Raw genomic sequence first — 22585 nt, forward strand, 5'->3', positions numbered from 1 at the left:
GGAGATGAAGGTAGAGTTTGATGGTATAGCAGAGCTGGGTAGGTGCTGGGCCATATCCATCTCTACAGGGGAAATGCATGGCTTTTTCTTTGTTTTGTTTTATAAGTACTGAGGTGATAGTTTACAGAAATCTATGTTTTAGGAGTATTATTTCATACTTCGTTACAGTGTACAGTACCACACCACGCTTACCCCCAAAGTGCCAATCTCCTCCCACCACCACCCATCACGGGAATCTTGGTAATTCTATTCTGTGAGCAGAAATTTGGAGGTTTTTTTTTCCATAAACACATTTTTTCTTTCCTGTGTTGCTTCAGATTCATGTATGAGCTTCCCTGGCTCTTGGCTCCCTCTTTCTGACTGAGTTTGTTGGCAGGACCACAGGACGACCCCACCTCACCCTATGCCATTGAGGTTTTAATAAATGGAAAGATCTTTCTTTTTCACTGGGAACCAGAGCTCCGTGGTTCTGTCAGTCCTCCATTCTTGGGCACTTGGTTTGTTCCTAGACATGGAACTGTTTTTTGCACTGCCATGAACACAGGCACACATATACCTTTACAAATCTTTGCAAAGGTGTGTCCCAGTATTCTGGGAGAGATGCTCCAAAATGGGACCCAGGAGCTGGGTCATGTGTTGCTACTATTTCTGGGTGTTCAAGTTCTCTATGCAATTTTTCATGTAGTCTGCACCAGTCCATATGTATATGCATACATGGTGAATGCAACTTACCTTTTGCTCCACAACTTAAGCAGACAGTGTTCAGGATACCACATGTCATGCCAGAGATCGAACCTAGGTTGCTTGAATTCAAGGCAAGGTCCTTGGGATATTAGTCATGGGAATGTTACACTGGTGGAGGATATATATATATATATATATATATATATATATATATATATACATATATATATATGTATATATATATAATTAAAAAAAGGAAAAGATAAGGCCTCCCGATTCTTACCACAGGCTGTGTTCTTTACACTGACTGTATAGAAAGAGGAGGTACAGTAAATGCACCCCATATACACCTCAACCCAGGCCCCTTGCCTGGTCTGTATTGTGAATTGGGGGACAAAAAAAAAAGACAAGGTCCTTATTTGCTGTATTATCTCTCCTGTCCCATAAAATGCCTCTGTAGCAATCTACAGGTCATTTTGGTAGAATATATTTGAAGCATTTGGCTACTTCTTGCAGGAATCTTAGATGGGAGTGGCTGGTGTCACTAGGCAGAGGATGGGTTCTGTGAAGATGACAGCCCTGTGAGATGAGGCCACTGCTGGGGTCACCAGTTGCTGGAGCATAGGCCCTAGGAGTTATCTCATTCCAGTGAGTAAGCTCATATACTGTCAGTAGGGGCCAGTCATGGCCTGGCTAGCTCCTGGCTGGAACCTTACCTAGTACGACTGAAACTCAGCTCAGAGGGTATAAGCTGGAAATTGGCCCTTGCAGCACAGGAACTGGGGTGACATACCCAATCCCCACCTCTGGGGATCAGCCACATGCAGACTTGGGATTTGGAGGCCTTTAGTACTGGGGAGCAAGACCCTCAGGAATGCCTCATCTTCTGAGGGTGGCACAGAATGGTGTAGGGCTAGGGTTCTGTAGGTCTTATTGTATCCACAATCAGGTGTGTCCTTCACTGGCAGTCTGCTGTCCATTATTAGGTCTATCCTTCCCAGCAGTGTCCCTATTGGGTACCAGAATACATGTGCCTGGTGTATTCTGTGTGTATGGTATGTGTTGTGGTGTGTGCATGTATGTTGTGTGTTGTGTGTGCACATGTGGTGTGTGGTGTGTGATGTACACATGCATGATGTGTAGTGTGTGCATCACATTATAGTACCACATGCATGGGTGTGGGGTGTGTGTTGTACATGTGTGTGGTGTGTATAATAGCTGTGCTGTGCTCGTGCCAAGTGCATACACAGGTGCATACAGGCTGCTGCTCTTCCATGCTCAGCATATAGCAAAGGCAAGAAGGCAGCAAGGGACTTGTCACCCATGAGAAGGTGGCTCCAGGTTCCCGAACAGAGGTCACCACACAGGTCCTCTTCATGGGACCATTAGAGCTAATGTCTTGGCAGGACATTTGCAGGCACTTAATCTAAGTTCTAACACATAAAGCCTTAGATGATGAGAAAAACATTTGGGTTAATTCAGGACACCCGAGAGCTGGAGGCTTATTGAAGGCTGAATAGATAGGCACAATTGATGAAACTCAATTCAGCATATTCAACAGTACTTTGCTGAGTTCAAATTCTATTAAACTTTGGAATTGGGCTCAGAGAGATAAGGTAGGATAGGGTAGGGTAGGATATTTGCCTTGCACACGACCAACCCAGGATCAATCCCTAATATTCCATATAGTCCCTGAGCACTACCAGGAGTAATTCCTGAGTACAGGTAACATATATTTTCTATCATCTCACAGCTTGAAATGCCTTAATAAAAAAAAAAGTAAAAGAAACAAACAAAAATATCTGATGTGTAACTTCTTAGCATTTCCAATTGTATGCACCACCTCCAACCTCCACCAAACAAATTTAGAATTAACTTTTAGTCCACATAGAGACAAAGGAGCAATTTCACAGGGAAAGTTTCTGCCTGAGGTTGCTCTGTCAGTCTGCCCCTGCTATACATTTCAGTATGTCACTGTCCCCCTGCCCCCAAGCAGGCTAGCCACAGGCTAGCCCTATGGGCAAATGTGAGTAGGGGTAAAGGTGAGAAGGTCCAGGAGGCCTCCTTATGCTGGGCACAGGTGAAAATTAGCACAGAAGCTGGGTCCTGCTTCCCATTGCTCAGCTCTGTTCTTTGAGTATTTCTCCCAGCATTCCTCTGCCCATACTGTCTTCTTTTCCTTCTGGGGCTGCATTCCCCGGGGCCTCTCAGACACTGGGAGGACACTTGAGAAAGAGCATATGTATAAGCACTGTGACACTCACAGACCATGGCCGGTTGTCGTCTCAGGTACTGCGGGCCCAGCTTGTCAGGCAGGGAGCTGCAGCCTACCATAGTCATAAGGAAAGCCCAGGCAGGGGTCTTTTCACCTTGGTGTGCAGGTGAAGTAGGTTGTGGAGGGAGTAGCAAGGAGGCCAAGAGGCTCTTAGGTGGGCCAAGCAGCATCTTGAACCTGATATTTATGTGTGAACACAGGACGGTGTCTCCCAAGATAATCTCAGTGCTGTTCGAAACCACAAGCATCCCAAACTGTGCAAGTGGCCTCGGGCCTGCCCAGGATCTTTCTCACCTTCCTCTATCACTCCCACTCTCTTATAGACTGTACAAGATTTGAAAGGCACTGCATGGCTCACCTGCCCACAGAATGTGTACTGTTGTGTGTAGGTGGAAGGGTGAGAGTTCTTCAATGCCTGTGGTTCCTCACCCAGCATCTCTGCTGAGTCCTTCCCATGCAGAGACCTCAGACTTTGGCCTCTTTCTCCTTGAGAGAGGCAGTTTGTCACCAGTCCTCTGCCCATGGGTCCCAGACAACTAGCATGGCTAAGTAGGACTTTCTGTCCATCATTTCCTCTTCTGCTTATCTTTACTAGGAAAATGCCTCTTGACCTAGTTCTCCTCAATCCCCAACATAGCAATTGCAAGCTGAGTAGAAGTTCAGCTCCCGTGGTCTCCCAATGTTCCCTGTACTTCTAACACCTTTGAGATGATACCCACATGCCAGAGTTCAACTAAGGTTGAACTGACACTAAGGTTGGATCTGACACTTGTAATTTGCACTTTGTTCACTTTATCACCGTTGAAGTTCACATTGAAGTTCATCAGTGAAGGGTCACAGCCCAGTGTTCACACTGCACACAGCTGGTGGCCCCCACCAGTCAGATAATAAGCACAGTGAGGCTGATGAGTGAATGGCATCAATGGCATCAGTAACACAGACTTCATCCAGACAGCATCAAGGACACACACGAACACTCAAAGGCCCAAACACAGAGACAAACATTGACACAAATACATACAAACACACACAGACACATGTACAAGGACACAGACATACACAGGCAGATACAGAGACAGAAATACATATACATATAAATACAGACACATATAAACATATACAAACACACAAGTAGATCAAGACACATATGCAGAAACAGACACATGGAGCATGCAGACATGCACAAACATAGAGATGCACACAGAAAAGCACATGGACATAGATTTCTCTTTCAGATAAAAATACCCTCCTCACAATAACCACTACCCAGAGGAAGATTTGACTGAAATGGAGTACTTTTATTTTTTGTTTCACTACTCACAGTATTGTTTTCCCATGATGAAACATTCATTTCATCAATCCATTAATGTAAGGGGTTGGACATCCAGAGAGAAAAAGAAAAAGTGAAGACTAAGACCATTCACTTCAATGGGGATTTAAAACTATTTAGAACTGATGAAAGGAGAGTAGGCAATGTTGGGTGGTGTGTTTAAAAGTTTCTGAGACTAGCTTTTAATGGTTTTCACCACAAAAATGTGTCAGTGACAGATAATAGCCAGACTGCATGATGCCTGCTTCAATTCTCCCAAGCATGGACTCAATCTTCTGTGTATTCGAAGGAACAAGAGTGCCGTATGTCAACTGCAGCTCAACATAAAAGTGTGTGTATTTTAGATGCATTTCAAAGAAAAGTGCTAAAATTCTGTTTTTAAAATGCACTTCCTATGTGACAGTGTTCCTCCTCTCATTTTCTCCTTTTAAAATCCCAAAGCTGAAGTCTGAGAGGGCCAAAGGATCAGAACCCTTGACAAGGAAGGATAGTGGCATATGACTATGAGATCTTTGTTCTTCTCTTCTTTGAATCAGGTTATTAATGTCAGTGTTTGTCCAATGCAATTTTTTTGCTAGGCTGCATCCAGAGTGAGTAATCAGAAAGAACAAAGATGTGAAATTACAGTGTACCCAGGGATCACTCAACTCTGGGCAACTGCAGGGACACTCCAGCAATCTGGCAAGGAAACCCTTTAGTGCAGAGACCTCAGGCCACAGGCCAAGGGAACTTAATTAAGCATTACTAGTGGACAGAGTTGCACATTTTTGAAAATCTGGATCCTTCCAGAAAGGGACAGATTTGCATCTCTGACCCCCAATTTTGTCCCTATTCAGTAATAAAAACACTTGTCATCACACTGATACCCCCTTTTCTCGCTCACTTTACTAAACAGAATAAAATCATAATGCTTTCTCAAACTTTAGTCAAATATCGCTTAGGTTGAGGAATATGTTTTCTGTGTAGGTCATAGCTTGTGAAGTAGGAAATTTCCAATTCTTCTATTGGCACTAAATCATCTCTTTAACTCCATGCAGTCTCCCCTTTCCCCACACCACTCCTCCGCTTATTTCTGTTGATTTTTAAGCACACAATCTCCATTTGTTTGGTATATTGTAAATATAGTACTTGGTAACCAGAAGTCACAAACTCTAAGATTGTTGTTTGTATTAGTGGATTTTCTCACTGTGCTGCCTTTCTGAGCTATAAACACCAACCCACCATATCAGTCAGTATCTGGAGCATTTGTGTCACCCTTATGCATGTCTTCTGGTGCCAGCAAGAAAAGAAATGAGGCTGTGTTCGAAAGTATGTGTACTGCCATGACACAGTCATCAATCATGGTACCTGTCTACCCATACTGGACACAGAACAGATGGCCATGACCTTCAGACACATGGACAAGCAGTTGGCCTAAGTCTGACTCCATTTGGGGGCAGGCAATGGTGTCTAAGCAGGGAGCTAATGCGGTGTAGCACAAGAAGAGATACAAAGTGGTGTTTGTGAGTGTTAATCCATAGCAGATTGATCTCAGCATCTTATTCTGAAGTTTAATAACAGTAAGGCATTCTGTTATAATCAGCTTGTCCTCTCATGGCCCATGCCCTGTCCTTATTAGAGGTGACAGACAGGTGGCACTGACTTTTGATTACTCACCATCTCCTGGTTTGGGCAGGGGGTGGAAGCCAGTTGAACCAGAGAGCTGAAGAACTTTAGTGCAGTGTGCTGTTTAATTTCCAGGTGTTACAATTTTTCTTCTGTGACCCTTTGTAGTTCACTTCTAATTTTAGTGCTTGTGATCTGAGAAGGTAGTCTGTACAATTTCTATCCTCTTGACTTTATGGAGATATGTTTTATGGGCCAGCATGTGGTCTATCCTGGAGAATGACCCATGTGCTTTGGAGAAGAATGTGTATCCAGTTTTCTGGGAATGGAGTGCCCTATATAGATATATATCTACTAGTACACTTTCTTCCATTTCTCTTTTCAGAACTAATATATTCTTGTTGGGTTTCAGTCTGGTTGACATATCAAGAGATGACAGAGCAGTGTTGACATCTCCCACTATTGTTGTGTTGCTATTATGTCGTCTTTGTCAACAATTGTATTAAATTTGTATTAGATTTGTCAACAATTGTATTAAATATTTTGCTGGTCCCTCATATATGTTTAGGAGAGTGATTCCTTCTTGCTTTACGTATCCTTTGATTAGTATGAAATGACCATCTTTGTTCCTTATAACTTTTCTGAGTCTAAAGTTTAGGTCATCTGATATTAATATGACCAATCCAGCTTTTTTAAGGGAGTTGTTTGCTTGGATGATTTTCCTACAGCCTTTTATTTTGAGTCTATGTTTGTTCTGACTATTTAGATGTGTTTCTTGTTTCTTGTAGGCAGCAGAATGTTGGTTCCATCTTTTGATCCTTTTTGCTACTCTGTGTCTCTTAACATTTAGTCCATTGACATTGAGAGAGATTATTGTAACGGGATTTAGTGTCATCTTTGTGTGGAAGTTTGTTGTGTCTGTTGGTCTGTCTCAAAGTAGTCCTTTCAGTTTTCCTTTCAAGGCTGATTTTGAGTCTGTAAAGTTTCTGAGCTGCTGTTTTTACTTGAAGCTATGTATACTTCCTTCAAACCTGAAAGTGAGTCTTGGTGGGTGCAGTATTTTAGGAGAAGCATCCATTTCATTCAGTCTTGTCACAATATCCCACCACTGTCTCTGGCCTTGAGGGTTTCTTGTGACAGGTCTGCTGTAAATTTTAAGGATTCACCTTTGAATGTAATTTCCCTTTTTGATCTTGCTACTTTCATTATTTTATCCCTATCTATGGGATTTGTCATTGTGACTATGATGTGTCTTGAGGTGCTTTTCTTCCGGTCTTTTTTAGCTGGTACTCTTCAGGCATGTAGGTTTTGGTTGCATTCTGTCTTTAGCTCTGGGAGTTTCTCTGTAATGATGCCCTTGACTATTGATTCTTCCTGGGGATTTTCTTCCTGGGTTTCTTGGACTCCAATGATTCTTATGTTATTTCTGATGAACTTGTCAAGGACTTCTATTTTCATATGTTTATATAGAGTACATATATACTCGAGTATAAGCTGAGTTTTTTGGCACAATTTGTGCCAAAAAACCCAAACTCGGCTTATACTCAGGTCATACAGGTTATTTGATTTGGTGTGCACACCGAATCAAATGCATATAGTCTCCATCCAGTATGCCATCTGCTGGAGGAGGCAGTGCTTTAGCTCAAGTCAAGGCTGGGCTGATGAGGTAGGCAGCTGAACTGAACTGTATGCCACTGAACTATTTAATCCACAATATTAAATGGCACATTTAATTAAGTGAAAAACTCATTTAAGGCAATAATGTGTAAATAAATGTTTGTAAATCCTGAATCCTTGTAATCAGGGGTTTTGGAGTATAAGGATTCAGAATTTTTAACCACTTGTTTACAATGCTTTACTCTCTTAAATGATTTATTCACTTTATTAAAGTTGCCATTGAATACTATGGGTTAATGTGGTATGTTAATGGTGTACAGTATATCAAACAATCATGTATTATAAATTTAATCATGTATTTATTTATTTACTAATTCCTCAATTTAAATTGTTTTGGGTATATATTTTTATTTTTGAAAGTTACTAGTGACTGCTGCATTTTTCACCTTGGCTTATACTTGAGTCACTAAGTTTTCTCGGATTTTTAGAGTAAAATTAGGGGGTCGGCTTATACTTGGCTTGGCTTATACTTGAGTATATAAAGTATTTTCCCCCCATTGTCTGATTGTTTGCTTTAAGGTTCTTTTCCACTTTCTTCTGCTGTATGAACTTGTTCTGCAGCTCATCTTCCAGCTTGCTGATTCTGTCCTCAGCTGTTACTGTTGGAGAGGCTTTCCATTGAGTTTTTAATTTCATCTACTGAGTTTTTAAGTCTTGTTATCTCGGTTTGGAGTTTTCTGATTTCTATCTTTGTGTTCTGTTCAGCTTGATCTATCTATGCTTTCTTTGAGTTCTATGAGCATCCTCCATATTTATATACTAAACTCCTTGTCTGAGAGGCTAACTATGTGGTTGGTACTTTTGGGGTCATCAGAGCTGCCATCATCATTCTCTATACATGCTGTTGTCCCGCGTTGTTTCCCCGTTGACAGACTTGTAGTGTGGCTTTTACTGAGTGTTGTGGTGGGGTTCACGGGCTGGGAGATGCCTTAAGCTGGGAATCAGAGCGGCTGCGCTCCTCTGTGCTTTGACGTTTCTGGCTTACTTCCGCTTACACAGCTTCAGCAAGGGCTTCTGGGCCGGTGTTGGTCTCAGCACCCACAGCGATGATCTGCTGCAGGCTCTTGGAGTGGTGGTCGGTGTTGGCCTGAAGAACTTTAGAAGGGTGTAAAGCAGCTGTAAGATGATCAGCCAGTCTGGTGGTGGGACAGACAGGTGAGTTCTGCCCAGCACACCCTAAACCTCTTAATCTGTGAGTCTTCATGCCCCTGGAGTCTCTAGATCAGTCCCTCTCATCTCCCAGAAATACAAGCTGTTTGCCTTATTCTGGGTTCCAAGCTGGAACTGCTCTCCAACTCCCTGAGCTGGATTAGGTACAAGTCTGTGCCAGAGCCTGATGGGCCCACAGGGAAGGCAGCTATATTTATGGCTGTGTGCACTACAGCTACCTGTATGTCTGTGCACCACGGCTACATGTATGACTGTGCACTATAACTATATGTATGACTGTGCACTACAGCTACATGTAGGGATGTGTGCACTGCAGCTACATGTATGGCTGTATATACTACAACCATATGTACAACTCTGCACTACAGTTATATGGACAATTGTGCACTGTAGTTGTATGAAAGACTTAAGCACTGCAACTATCTACTCATGATTTGTGTGTTATATCTGTGGTATATGAATCGATTGAGGCTCAGAATATCAATATCAATATCACTCATCAAACTGCATCCTACGAACCAAAAGAAACCAGAGGCTTTGCAGTGAGCAGTGCCTCTAGCACACGGCTGCCCACAAGGCCCTGTGCCTCATGAAGATGGCCTTTCTGAACCCACACTACAGATGTTACAGGACCAGTAGAACAGGAAATGTGTACAATTTTCTAGGATACTTGGCCTCCTCAAAGAATTTAATGTTGTACAAAATTAAGGAAGGTAAAGAGCTATGCAGACAGCCCTGATTAAAAAACTAGCTTTAATGCTGAGTGGGTGAGGGGAGCTATAATGGACATAATTTTAGGTAATTAGGTGTGTTTGACTATGAACTATGTGTTTAATGATGACCTCAAACTAATGTTAACCTTTCTCAGGAACTTAATAGTCTTGTGATTGTTGCTAGAATGACCTTATCTCAGGTGCATACACTAGTATGTGGAGAGAAGGTGTCACTATGCTGCACTGTGCCAAGACAATGCCGTTTAAGGAGGACCTGTGACCTGTGTATGCATTTGACTGTGAGTGTGTGTGCATGTGTGAGTATGGGCACATGTATGTAAATGTGTACACAGGAGACTGTGTGCATGTGGGCACTCGTGTGAATGAATACAGGCATGTATGCATATGAGGGGGTGTTGTAAGTATATATGTATATGTACTCAATGATGTGTATGTGGATGCATGTTCCACATTCTGAGGAACTAATTCCCATACCCTTCCCCTGTTCCCACCTTTGGAGGAACACCCTCAATATTGGGATGTTAATTTTTTTTTTTTTTTGGTTTTTGGGTCACACTCGGCGGTGCTCAGGGGCTACTCCTGGCTGTCTGCTCAGAAATGGCTCCTGGCAGGCACGGGGGACCATATGGGACACCGGGATTCGAACTAACCACCTTTGGTCCTGGATCGGCTGCTTGCAAGGCAAACGCCACTGTGCTATCTCTCCGGGCCCAGGATGTTAATTTTTTTCTGATCCAGTAGTTACATAGTGTTGGGTTGCTGATCCTACCCTAATCAATAATTGTACTCCACTCTAGGGTGTGATCTAGTGATAGCATGTTGGATTACTCCTTAGTTGGTATTCTTCTCCCATCCTAGGGTGGGACCTGATTCTTTTCTTTTTTTTCATGTTTATATTAAATTTCTTTTTTATTAATATCTTTATTTAAGAAACTGTGGTACATATACACAATGGAATATTATGCAGCTGTCAGGAGAGATAAAGTCATGAAATTTTCCTATACATGGATGTACACGGAATCTATTATGCTGAGTGAAATAAGTCAGAGAGAGAGAGAAAGAGAGAGAGAGAGAGAGAGAGAAACGCAGAATGGTCTCACTCATCTATGGGTTTTAAGAAAAATGAAAGACATTCTTGCAATAATAATTTTCAGACACAAAAGAGAAAAGAGCTGGAAGTTCCAACTCACCTCAGGAAGCTCACCACAAAGAGTGATGAGTTTAGTTAGAGAAATAACTACATTTTGAACTGTCCTAATAATGAGGGAAAAGGAGAGCCTGTTTAGAGTACAGGTGGGGGTCGGGTGGGGAGGAGGGAGACTTGGGACATTGGTGATGGGAATGTTGCACTGGTGATGGATGGTGTTCTTCACATGACTGAAACCCAAACACAATCATATATGTAATCAAGGTGTTTAAATAAAAATAAACATCTTGGTTATAAATATGATTGTGATTAGGTTTCAGTCATGTAAAGAATACCCCCCTTCACCAGTGCAACATTCCCACCACTAATATCCCAAATCTCCCTCCATCCCACCCTACCCCACCTGTACTCTAGACAGGCTTTTCAGTTCCCTCATTCATTCATATGGTTATGGTAGTTCTCAGTGTAGTTATTTCTATAACTGCACTACCACAGTTTGTGGTGAGCTTCTTGAAGTGAGCTGGAAGTTCACCTCCTCCTCATTGTTTCTGAGGATTGTTGCAAAAGTGACTGTTATTTTTCTTAAAGCTCATAGATGAGTGAGACTATTCTGCATCTATCTCTCTCCCTCCCTCTGACTTATTTCACTTAACATGATAGATTCCATGTACATCCATGTATAGGAAAATTTCATGACTTCATCTCTCCTGACAGCTGCATAATATTCCATTGTGTATATGTACCACAGTTTCTTTAGCCATTCGTCTGTTGAAGGGCATCTTGGTTGTTTCCAGAGTCTGGCTATTGTGAATAGTGCTGCAATAAATATAGGTGTGAGGAAGGGATTTTTGTATTGTGTTCTTGTGTTCCTAGGGTATGTCCCTAGGAGTGGAATAACTGGGTCGAATGGAAGCTCAATTTCCAATTTTTGGAGGAATCTCCATATCGCCTTCCATAGAGTTTGGACTAGACGGCATTCCCACCAGCAGTGGATAAGAGTTCTCCACATCCCCACCAGCACTGATTGTTCTCATTCTTTGTGATGTGTTCCAATATCTGTGGTGTGAGATGGTATCGCATCGTTGTTTTGATTTGCATCTCCTTGATGATTAGTGATGAGGAGCAATTTTCATGTGCCTTTTAGCAATTTGTATTTCTTTTTTTATCAAAGTGTCTGTTCATTTCTTCTCCCCATTTTTTGATGGGATTAGATGGTTTTTTTCTTGTAAAGTTCTGTCAGTGCCCTGCATATTTTGGATATTAGCCCCTTATCTCCACTCATTTCTGTTTATTTTTAAGCACACACAATCTCCATTTGTTTGGTATATTGTAAATATAGTAATTGGTAACCAGAAGTCACAAACTCTAAGATTGTTGTTTGTATTAGTGGATTTTCTCACTGTGCTGCCTTTCTGAGCTATAAACACCAACCCACCATATCAGTCAGTATCTGGAGCATGTGTGTCACCCTTATGCATGTCTTCTGGTGCCAGCAAGAAAAGAAATGAGGCTGTGTTCGAAAGTATGTGTACTGCCATGACACAGGCATCAATCATGGCACCTGTCTACCCATACTGGACACAGAGCAGATGGCCATGACCTTCAGACACATGGACAAGCAGCTGGCCTAAGTCTGTTTATCTCTGCTTTCACTCTTTTGGAAAGTGCAGTTTCCTCCCTAAAGATGCCTTTAGTCTCAATGTCATGGAGTGTTTTACCTACGTGTTGTTCTATATACCTTATGGTATCAGGTCTGATATCAAGGTCTTTTACCTTCATACATGATATTAACTGGGGTCTATGTTTGCTTTTTTGCAAGTGGCTAACCAGTTCTGCCAGCACCATTTGTTGAAGAGGTTTTCCCTGCTCCACTTAGGATTTCTTGCTCCTTTGTCAAAAATTAGGTGCTTGTATGTCTGGGGAACATTCTATGAGAACTCAAACCTATTCCACTGATCTGAGGGTCTGTCTTTATTCCAATACCATGCTGTTTTGATAACTATTGCTTTGTAGTACAGTTTGAAGTTGGGGAAAGTAATGCCTCCCATATTCCTTTTCCCTAGGAGTGCTTTAGTTATTCGAGGGTGTTTATTGTTCCAGATGAACTTCATAAGTGTTTGATCCACTTCTTTGAAGAATGTCATGGGTGTCTTTAGAGGGATTGCATTAAATCTGTATAATGCTTTGGGGAGTATTGCCATTTTAATGATGTTAATCCTGCCAATCCATGAGCAGGGTATGTGTTTCCATTTCCGTGTGTCTTCTCTTATTTCTTGGAGCAGGGCTTTGTAGTTGCCTTTGTATAAGGGACCTGATTCTTTTCAATAAAAGCAGGGGTCTGAGAAAGGCAGGGGCTCATTCTTTGGTCTTCTTCCACTGAGCTGCTCTCCATCTTAGAAGAAGAAAGCTTCGGTGACTTGAATTCTTTGCTTGAGCACTGGATTTCCTGAACCCATTCTTTTTTTCTTCTTTCCAATTCCCAATACCAGGAGAGGGAAGAGAGAGAGAGAGAGAGAGAGAGAGAGAGAGAGAGAGAGAGAGAGAGAGAGAGAGAGAGAGAGAGAGAGAGAGAGAGAGAGAGAGAGAGAAGTTTCTACCCAATGGGCTTTTACATATTAAAGGAAGAGGTTTAAGGAAGGAGGAAGTAGGTGAACCCATTCTTGTACCTCTTCACTGTGAGAATTATTTCCTGAGGATCTCTACAACTGGAACTGATCCCCCTGTCCTAATTGAACAAAGGAATGGGAGCTGCCTTTCCTGTCTGGGAGCTCGGTGAGAATCAAACCACAACCAGTCTCCTAGAGAACGTGAATCCAGCATAGTAGACATTGCTAAACTATTATAGTTATTATAACATTGCTATATTATTATAGTTTTTTAACTATATATCATGAAGTTTCATGGACACTTGAATAGAATGTATATCAGCTGTAAAAATTAAATTAGTTAAATCAAACCTAGTGGTATTATTTATATTTATTTAATATTAATGCTTTTCTTCTATGCTAAATAAAATATTTATTATGTAACTGTTATAGTTTTTTTAGATTTTGTAACTTGCTCCCATTTAAAACATTTTACTTTGATCTTTACTTTTGCTTGTTTGGATAACATCAGTCTAGTTTGCTTCTGTTTTGTATATGATGCTATTATTTTTCATCATTTGACAGCATTTAGTTAGAAGTCAATCTCTTGTAGACAGTGTACACAAGGATATCACTTTTGCTCAACCAGTGTATCTTAGATAATAAAAATTAGCTTTTCTTTCTTTATTGTATAATCAATATATTGAATTTTATTTGAGTGAAGTGCATGAATCTGGGTCTCAGTATGCAAGGTATGTGCTCTTTACCTTGCATCCATGATCTTTAATCTGATACTTGTCATCTTGCTTCTTTTTGTTTGGTATTATTTTTCCCCTTCTGAATTTACTATAATGATTAAACATTTATTGGACATTTCTTCTTCTATTGATTTGTAAATTCTTTATCGTTTTTATCATAATATAGTCATTTAAGACCAACACTTTACCAAGAAATGAAATGGTCATTTTTCCATTGAAAAATGAGAGCAGCAAAGATGTAGGGTTTTTTTTTTTTTTTTTTTTTTTTGGTTTTTGGGCCACACCCGGTAACGCTCAGGGGTTACTCCTGGCTATATGCTCAGAAGTTGCTCCTGGCTTGGGGGACCATATGGGACACGGGGGATCAAACCGCGGTCCGTCCAAAGTTAGCGCAGGCAAGGCAGGCACCTTACCTTTAGCGCCACCGCCCGGCCCAAAGATGTAGGTTTTTAAAATAGTAAAATAGTTTGTTGTCAGTTTTAATCCACCTACCTTTCAATTTTCAGTATTTTTACGATTTAAGAGTTTCAGGGACAATCAACCATTTAAAGCACTTTGTAGGTATTTGTAACAGCTCTTAGCTCTCCTCACATGGTAACTTGCTTTTTAGTTAAAGTTTTAATATTTTAAAACTGTGGATGTTTTTGGATTAATGTTCATCTTGGCTACTGTTTTGCTTTGTTTTGATGCCCCCTTAAATCTTGTGCCTAGAATATGAGCCCTGTGTGCCCCACCTAATTTAAACCCCAAGTGAGGTGTTTGGTGCTGGGCACTGACAGCTAACCTTTTCTAGGTTAGGTATTTCCTCCTTGTATAAGAGTTTATTTCATAAATGGCTGCTGACCTTATCCAAAAGCTTTTTTGGCTTCTCTTGAGAGTTTATATGAATTCCTCCTTTAATCCCCTTTGAAATGAGTCTCATCGGTTCAGATGTTTTCTAAGCTCAATCTTCCCAGCACTCCAAGGACTAGCCATACTTTATTTTTTTTAAGATATACTAATCTTTTTTCCCTGTCATATGATTAAATTTATTAATAGTTTAATATTTACATCCCCAAAGACTGTTACTTATTTTTCTGAGTGATAATTTATCGGGGCTTTGACTTATAAAATGAAATATGGTTCCTGTGTTTGTCTACATGGAAAACAGTTGTCTGAAAAAAGAACACTTTGTGTCTTTGATGTCTAGAGGAAAGGACCAGTAGCATCAATGGGTCTAGAACATGAAGGGAGGGGGACCATCACTGATTTCTGTAATTCTTTGTTCAAGACTTTTGTTCTTGAGCTAATTTTGGAAATGTATTTTTATCAAAAATTAAAAGTATTTTTTATTTTGGTATTCAGAATTACTGATGTAAATATAGCTATAGTATTCTCTTATAGTTTGTGTCTTCTGTAGCCACTTCTTAATTCTCTCTGGGTCTTAATTATTATTGAATTTGTGAGTTTTATTAATTTCTTAATTTCTGCAAGTAGCTGTCAAATTGAAAACTTATATATCTTTCTTTTTATATTTAGAGCTTTAATTTGTTCTATTTTAATTTTGTTACCTTTCAGCTAAGACTTTATTTTCCTTGCTTCCTTTCTTCCTTTCTTCCTTTTTGATTCATTCTTTATTCTTTCTTTCTTTCTTTTTTTGGGGGGATATTTTCTATGTTCTCTTTTATACTATCTTTTTTGAGAGAGGCATGTTTTTTTTTTTCCAGATTTGTCCAGTTTTACTTAACACATTTTGAAGCCACGTTGAATGAGAAAGTAAAAATCCATGGTATGGTCTCATTAGTTAATTTTTCCTTTATCAACAGGAAATTTCTTTTGTTTCCCTTCTAGTGCCTTTTACATTGAGTTCTGCTGTGCTGGATATATAAGCATTGTGACTCTGCTTTCATTTAGTTAGCCTTTGCTTTTGTCTTGGAGGTTAAATTCTAGATAATATTCTGAAGATAGGAAATTCAAGTGGGGCAGTTTTTTTTTTAATAAAACAGAAACCTATGTGAGAATTTTATTTCATTTTCTTTTTCTCTTTTTTTGTTTTGTTTTTTGTTTGTTTGTTTTTTGACCACACCCAGCAGCACTCAGGGCTTACTCCTGGCTCTGTGCTCAGAAATCGCTCCTGGCAGGCTTGTGGGACCATGTCGGATGCCTGGGATCGAAACTAGTTCTGTCCTGGGTCTGCCACATGCAGGGCAATCGCCCTACCACTGTGCTATATCACTCCAGCCCCTAGTATTTTTTTTAATATTTCTTATTTTTTAAAGCTTGCTTTAATTTTTATTTAAACTTGCTTCAATTAAATATTGCTTCAAAATTTTACCTTTTATTTATGATGTAAAATACTGTTAATATTAATATTTCAGGCATACAATGTTCTACCACAACCCCAAGTTCCTACCCTCCTGTCACTTAGTAACTTTTCAAGAGCTATTAATATTAGTTAATTCTGGGGCCGGGTAGGTGGCGCTGGAGGTAAGGTGTCTGTCTGCCTTGCAAGCGCTAGCCAAGGAAGGACCGTGGTTCGATCCCCCAGCATCCCATATGGTCCCCCCAAGCCAGGGGCGATTTCTGAGCGCATAGCCAGGAGTAACCCCTGAGCGTCAAACGGGTGTGGCCCAAAAACCAAAAAAAAAAAAAATATATTAGTTAATTCTTTACTATGTTTTTTATATTTCATATATGAAATAATCTTGCATTTGTTCTTCTCTAACTTTACTCAGCATGATATCCTCTAGTACCAAATTTCATTATTTTATTCTTTTCTTCTCACCGAGCAGCACTGCATTATGTATGCATATCACTGTTCTTTATCTGCTCATCTGTTTTTGGGCACTTAGTTTACTTCCATATCTTAGATTCCATATCACAATCCACAATTGTGAATAGTACTGCAATGAACAAAAATGTGCAAATACTTATTTAAATGAATAGTTTTGTATTATTAGGTAAATATAAGAAGAGGAATTGTTTGATCCTAGAGAATGCTAATTCTTCATTTTTTTGAGAAGTCTCCATACAATGCTAGTTTTCTTGAATTACCATAAAGAAAAATTAGGAGAGCACCCAAGTAAGTGAAGTTGTGCCGAGCACATTTGGCCACAGCTGTCCAATGCTGAGGCTAGTCAATACTTATTGTCCAGGAGTTAGATAAGATAGTTCATCTGGTAGGATGCTTGGTGATGATGCTCTGCTCTCCAGCACCTCATAGGCTCCCCTGAGCCCTGTCAGGAATGATCCCTGAGCACAGAGCCAGGAGTCAGGCCTGAGCATCACCAGGAATGGTTCAAAAAACAAAACAAACAAACAAAAAACAAGCAAAATGTTACTTTCTAGGAAAATGTTTCTATTTTGCTTCTAATCATTTATTTATTTTCTAATTATTTATATAATAGTAAATGCTTGACAGTGAAATGCAGAGGCAATGCTTTTATTAAGTGATGTAGGCAGCTATGGGAAATTATACTGCCATTCTGATAACAAATATTCATCCTTCTATGGGCAGCAGCAGAGGAATAAGCGCTGTGGGCACAAGGTCACTCTAGAAGTACTGCACCCTCAGCTTGTGCTTTCCAGTCAAAATGAACAGAACAGTCGGGGCCTATAGTTCATCCCTGAGCTGAGGCTGGCCAGTATCATGCAGACTCTGTATTTTGGATGGGTCAGTACTATGTGAGTAACTCAGGGCACTTCTCCTAGGGCTAGCCTGTGGCGACTGAGGGGAGCCTTAAGATCTTCCACATGGGTTTGTGGGGATTGAAAGGAGCCTCGAGGGTCTGTGGAGACTGAGAGGAGCCCCGAGATCTTGTATATGAGTCAGGACCCCAGGCCCTGAAGCTATGAGCAACAAGCCTGTAACAGCTTAAAATTTTGCTCATCCCTTCCCTTCCCAGATACTGCTCCCGATTGCATTTCCAGGCTGAATTCTGAGAAAATGAGATGTCAGTTTGTATCATAAGGCCTCCTTGTCATAAAGGCTGTTCAGTATTTTTTGGCCCAAATGGTATCAGACCAGATAAGGGCGGTGGGGGAGGCAGGAGTAAGGACTATGAGACGTGAGAACCAATCATGTATACTGCGGAAGTTAAACTGTTTGTATTAACCAATGAAATGCTTAGCCTGCTTAGGCCTGTTGACGCTGTATAAGTTGCCTGTTAGTTTCATGCAGGGCCTTTTGTCTTGCCCAGCTATAGCTGATGCTTAAACTCCCTTTTGCAATTTACATGATCAGAGGTGGTCTTTGCCTCTCAGCGCCGGTCGGGATATCTGCTCAGATTCTAACATTCTGATACAAGAGGCACCCCAGGATCTTTTGTGAGGGGGGTGTGTGTGTGTGTGTGTGTGTGTGTGTGTGTGTGTGTGTGTGTGTGTGTGTAGACCAAGCAACTTTCAAACGACAGGTGTGTGTGCTTGCAAATAGCTGACCCTGATTCTATCCCCTGACCATCCACAATTGTCTGTGGAGAACCCGGGGTGCCCCAAGACCTTTCGTGTGGGCCTATGGGGACAAGGGCATCCCACTTGAAGACTCGAGTGAACAGGAGCAGTTGTGTGACCTGCAGTGCTGTGCGTCCAGCGTCCAGTGACTCGCCTTGTGCCAAGCAGTGTTGCCGAGGGTTCTCTTGTCCCCCTAGGCCCTTCCGCTGCTGGGCATCCCCTCGGGTCTGGGGGTCTGGCTCCTTCAGCCCTGCTGGAATGTGCCTCCAGGTGTGAGCATTACTCAGTGGGGATTCTGACAGGAGGCTGGGACAAGGGAGCCCAGCCGAGCCTCTTTCTCCCTCTCACACAAGCTCTCCTGGCTCACAGGAGAGTGCTCCTGTGAGGTGCCGATGGCCCGACCAGTCTTGAGCCCATGCAGGCTTGGGGGATCCGACCTCAAGGCACTAGGCTGCACTCTCCGCCCTTAGGCTCAGGAACGCGGGACCCGACCAGCGTAACCTCTGACCCAGGTCAGAAAGAGGGGGCTTTGGGGCTGGGGATAGAAGGGACTGAACCTTTCAGTACCTCAAACAAGGAACAAGGAACAAATCAGAGCCAAACTTTTCTCAACAAGAGGGAACTGTGTGGATTTAAGAGGCTGCTGCATGCCACCTGGAGGGTGGCCTGCAAGGTTGGTCCTCTGGGCGCAGCAGGCTGCCTCCACACCTCCAGAACTCGATTCTTTGGTCTGTCTTTGGAGAGAACAAAACCTGAGGCAATATAGATGCAATCTGCTGCTGTGGGCATACATCATGTATTTAATTTCTGCGTAGTTCTGACATAGCTGCCTGCCTTGCCTATACTACAAATCTGAGTCAACAAATTAAATAGTCATACAGCAGAAAACCTCTGATTGGCTTGCTAATCTTACACAGTATCCACAAACACCCAGAGCAGCTAGTTGTCTGCTGTCATAGTTTGATCAGAGAGGGAAGCTTAACCTCTTTGTTGGGAGTGTTTGCAAGTAAAATGAAGGTGAAGGAGACAATCACCTCCCTCCCTCTCTGAGACCACAAGCCCACAGGAAAAGGAAATTATCACTGGGGAGTTTTTGCAGAGGAGTAAAGAGACGAACTCTTCCTGTGGTGGGTTCAGGAGGCTTGCATTTGGGGGGGCTGGAGTGATATGGCACAGCAGATAAGCCTTGCACATAGTCATCCTACGCTCATCCCTAGCACCACATAGGATCCCCCCTTGCCAAGCTCTGCCAGCAGTGATTTCCTGAGCACAGAGCCAGGAGTAAAGCCTGAGCACTGCTGGGTGTGGCCCCCAAACAAACAAAATAAGTGCATTTCAGTTGGTCCTTAAAGGGTAAATGTTTTGGTGGTAATGCTCCTTTTGAAAATCTAAAATTAAGAGAGTTCTGGAATTGTGTTTGCACTGGGTAAAGAGCTGAAACCTGTATTAAAGAAAGAGCAGAGAGTAAAAAAGAATAGTCCAAACAAGAGCTTGACTCTATTTTTTTTTTGTCCTGGATACCAGGAGAAAATAATCCAGGAAGAACAGGACAGGGACACAGCTATGCTGTGAACATAACAGGACAGGACAGGATAGTAGTAGTTAGGCTGGTGATAATGTCATCCAAGGGATTGTGTTGGAAAGCCCCTTAGAGCTCAGACACAAAAGGCTTGCTGCAGGGCATATTCTAGCCACACTCCAGTCCTGCTGGCTGCTGTACCCTCCCACCTGGGCCAGTAACCTACTGAATATTCTGGCTGTGTACCTCAGGTTTAGCACCTGCCCAACACCATTATGAGTGTTATATCCTTGCTTCTATTGCTGCAATGTTATTCCCACAATAAATGGAGCATATTATCATAAAATTTGTCATTTTTTACTTTAGAAGTGGGAAGTTTGGGGCAAAAAAGGTACAGTGGAAAAGTCACTTGTCTTATATATGGCTGACCTGGGTTTAGTCTATGTCATCACAGATGGTACCCCAAGCCCCACAGAGTGATAGCTGAACACAGAGCCTTGAGGCTATAAGTAAGCCCTGAGCACCATCAGCTGTGGCCCGGAAAGCAAAAAATAAAAGTGGAAAATTTATGTCAGTATAAACCAAAAAAATCTTGTTTGCTATTAATAGAATATAACCATAAAAGTAAGTTCTACTTAAGCAAAATGAAGTGACTGGCTTCTGACTAAAGACCATGTTGGCCTTTAGCTTAGAGTCTTTTCAAAAGGAGTAATGAAAGCAATTAAGAAGAGATGTGATCTAAAATCACTGGGTGTGGCTAACAACAACAAACCACGCTTCTCCTGAAGTGCCTCATTGGGATGAATCTCTCCAGTATAGGTTTGTCCTGATTTTGGCATGTTTTTCTTTCTTTGGGGGATGTTGAATGTGGATTGTGCATTCTACAATCCCGAAAGAGGGGGAGGGATTTCCATGTTCCCTGTCTGGGTAGAACAAGAGAAGCAGGTCCAGCAGCAATGCTGATGCAGGAAATAATCTACATACAGTTGGGAAGCAATAGCAGGCCATAAAACTAACTGCAAGCTGTTCACCCACAAACTAGTCACTCCACTATGTGAAACCAGGAGCCAAGATGTCAGCCGTTCCTCCAGGCCACCTAAGTAGCCTTTATTGGGATAAACAAAGCCCAAACCCCAAGGGGAGGAGGAAAAGCCAGATGAGGAGACAATAGGGAAACAAACATCTTTTTAGCAGGAAAACCAAAGGAACCAATTGAGACATCTAATTAGAAGGCAATATGAGGACCAATCCAAAGACCTCTTCCAACAGGGGGACTCCTCTCAAGTACTGGATTTTTCCCGTGACTTGGCAGTGTCTCTATCTCTTTTTTTGTGAGGGGTTACACTCAGGGGCTACTCCTGGCTATGCGTTCAGAAATCGCTCCTGGCTTGGGGGACCATATGGGACACTGGGGGATCAAATTGCGTTTGCAAGGCAAACACCCTAGCACTTGTGCCACTGCTCAGGCCCCTGGGATGTATCTCTTGAGTCAACACTCTCTTGTTGACTTGGCACTTTGAGTTTTCCCTCATTTTAGACAATTGGTATTTCCTTTGGTTTCTTAATCAAATTTTATGGAAGCGTTGACTTAAGCAGAAAAGTATAAATTATGAGGTTCAGTGTGGTTTTCTAAAAGTAAAAGGAAGGAAACCCTGTGTGGAAGTTGAAGAAGATGATTTCTCTTCAGACTGTTGTTTCTCAGGTCAAGTGGTCAAGTAGTCTACGGCCCTTTATGAAGCTCCTAGCTATTCAGACTGTGCCCAGTGAATAAGAGAGTCTGCATCACATTTCAGTCAGATACAACAATAGCCATCAAATATTAACTATCTTTTCTGGTCTTCCTTTAGTAGGATCTGAACTGTCCCTGCAATGTCTCCCTACCCCAGCTGATGTCCCTAGGAGCAAAGAACTAGGAAGTACATTTTACTTTACATTTTGTATGTCCCTGAGTTGCAGAAGGAAGACATTGAATTACTCAGGTTTCTTCATGATCAACATTTGGACCAACATGTACAGGAACAAGACATATTGATTAGTGTTCTAACCTTCAAGTCATCTGACTCCTAACATGTTTCTGAAAGCATCATAAATGTTGAAGTAGTTAGTTACCCACTTGATTAGCAATGGAAGGTATTTCTGCTCATCTTGGGTTTATAATAGTAGTTCTGTAGAGAGTAATCCAGATATATTCTGAACTAAAAGCTAGGAGATGTTTGATAAAGCTAGCCTGATAATAACTGAGCTGAAGTGTGTAGATTTTTAATTCTGGTCATGAACAGTGAAAATGCAGCTTCAATAAACCCAGAGATTCCCAACAGCTTCTCCGTCACAAGGTGGCCTCAGTGAGAATAGGGAGGGACATATAGGGGACTGGAGGAAGTTTCACATTAACTGCAATTAAAATGTTCAAAGGAGCAATTTTATAATAAAATAGTAGATTTTAGAAAAATCCAAGATTATTTTTCCCAGGAGAATATATGGAAATATTTGAGAAAAATGTCATAGTATCTATAATTTAATAACTTAAATTATGAAAGAAAGCAGTTTAAGTGGCAACTCTCTTTAAAAGTGATGTGTTTATATTAAGTTTCTCTGTTTTTTCTGTTTAATATTTTATAATAAAAGTGAAAACAAAAGAAGTACATCTTTTCTTTTCAGACATGATGAAGAGTA

The 22585-nt window shown here is 41.4% G+C and overlaps 1 non-coding gene across 1 annotated transcript; it reads left to right on the forward strand.

Moving 5' to 3' along the window:
• Positions 1-950: 950 nt before the first annotated feature.
• On the forward strand, positions 951-1083 carry LOC126005066 (small nucleolar RNA SNORA51). The gene has a single exon (XR_007494248.1). It is a non-coding gene; the product is annotated as a small nucleolar RNA SNORA51 (small nucleolar RNA).
• Positions 1084-22585: the final 21502 nt, after the last annotated feature.

Source organism: Suncus etruscus, chromosome 3 (assembly GCF_024139225.1).
Source record: "Suncus etruscus isolate mSunEtr1 chromosome 3, mSunEtr1.pri.cur, whole genome shotgun sequence".
Lineage (NCBI taxonomy): Eukaryota > Metazoa > Chordata > Mammalia > Eulipotyphla > Soricidae > Suncus > Suncus etruscus.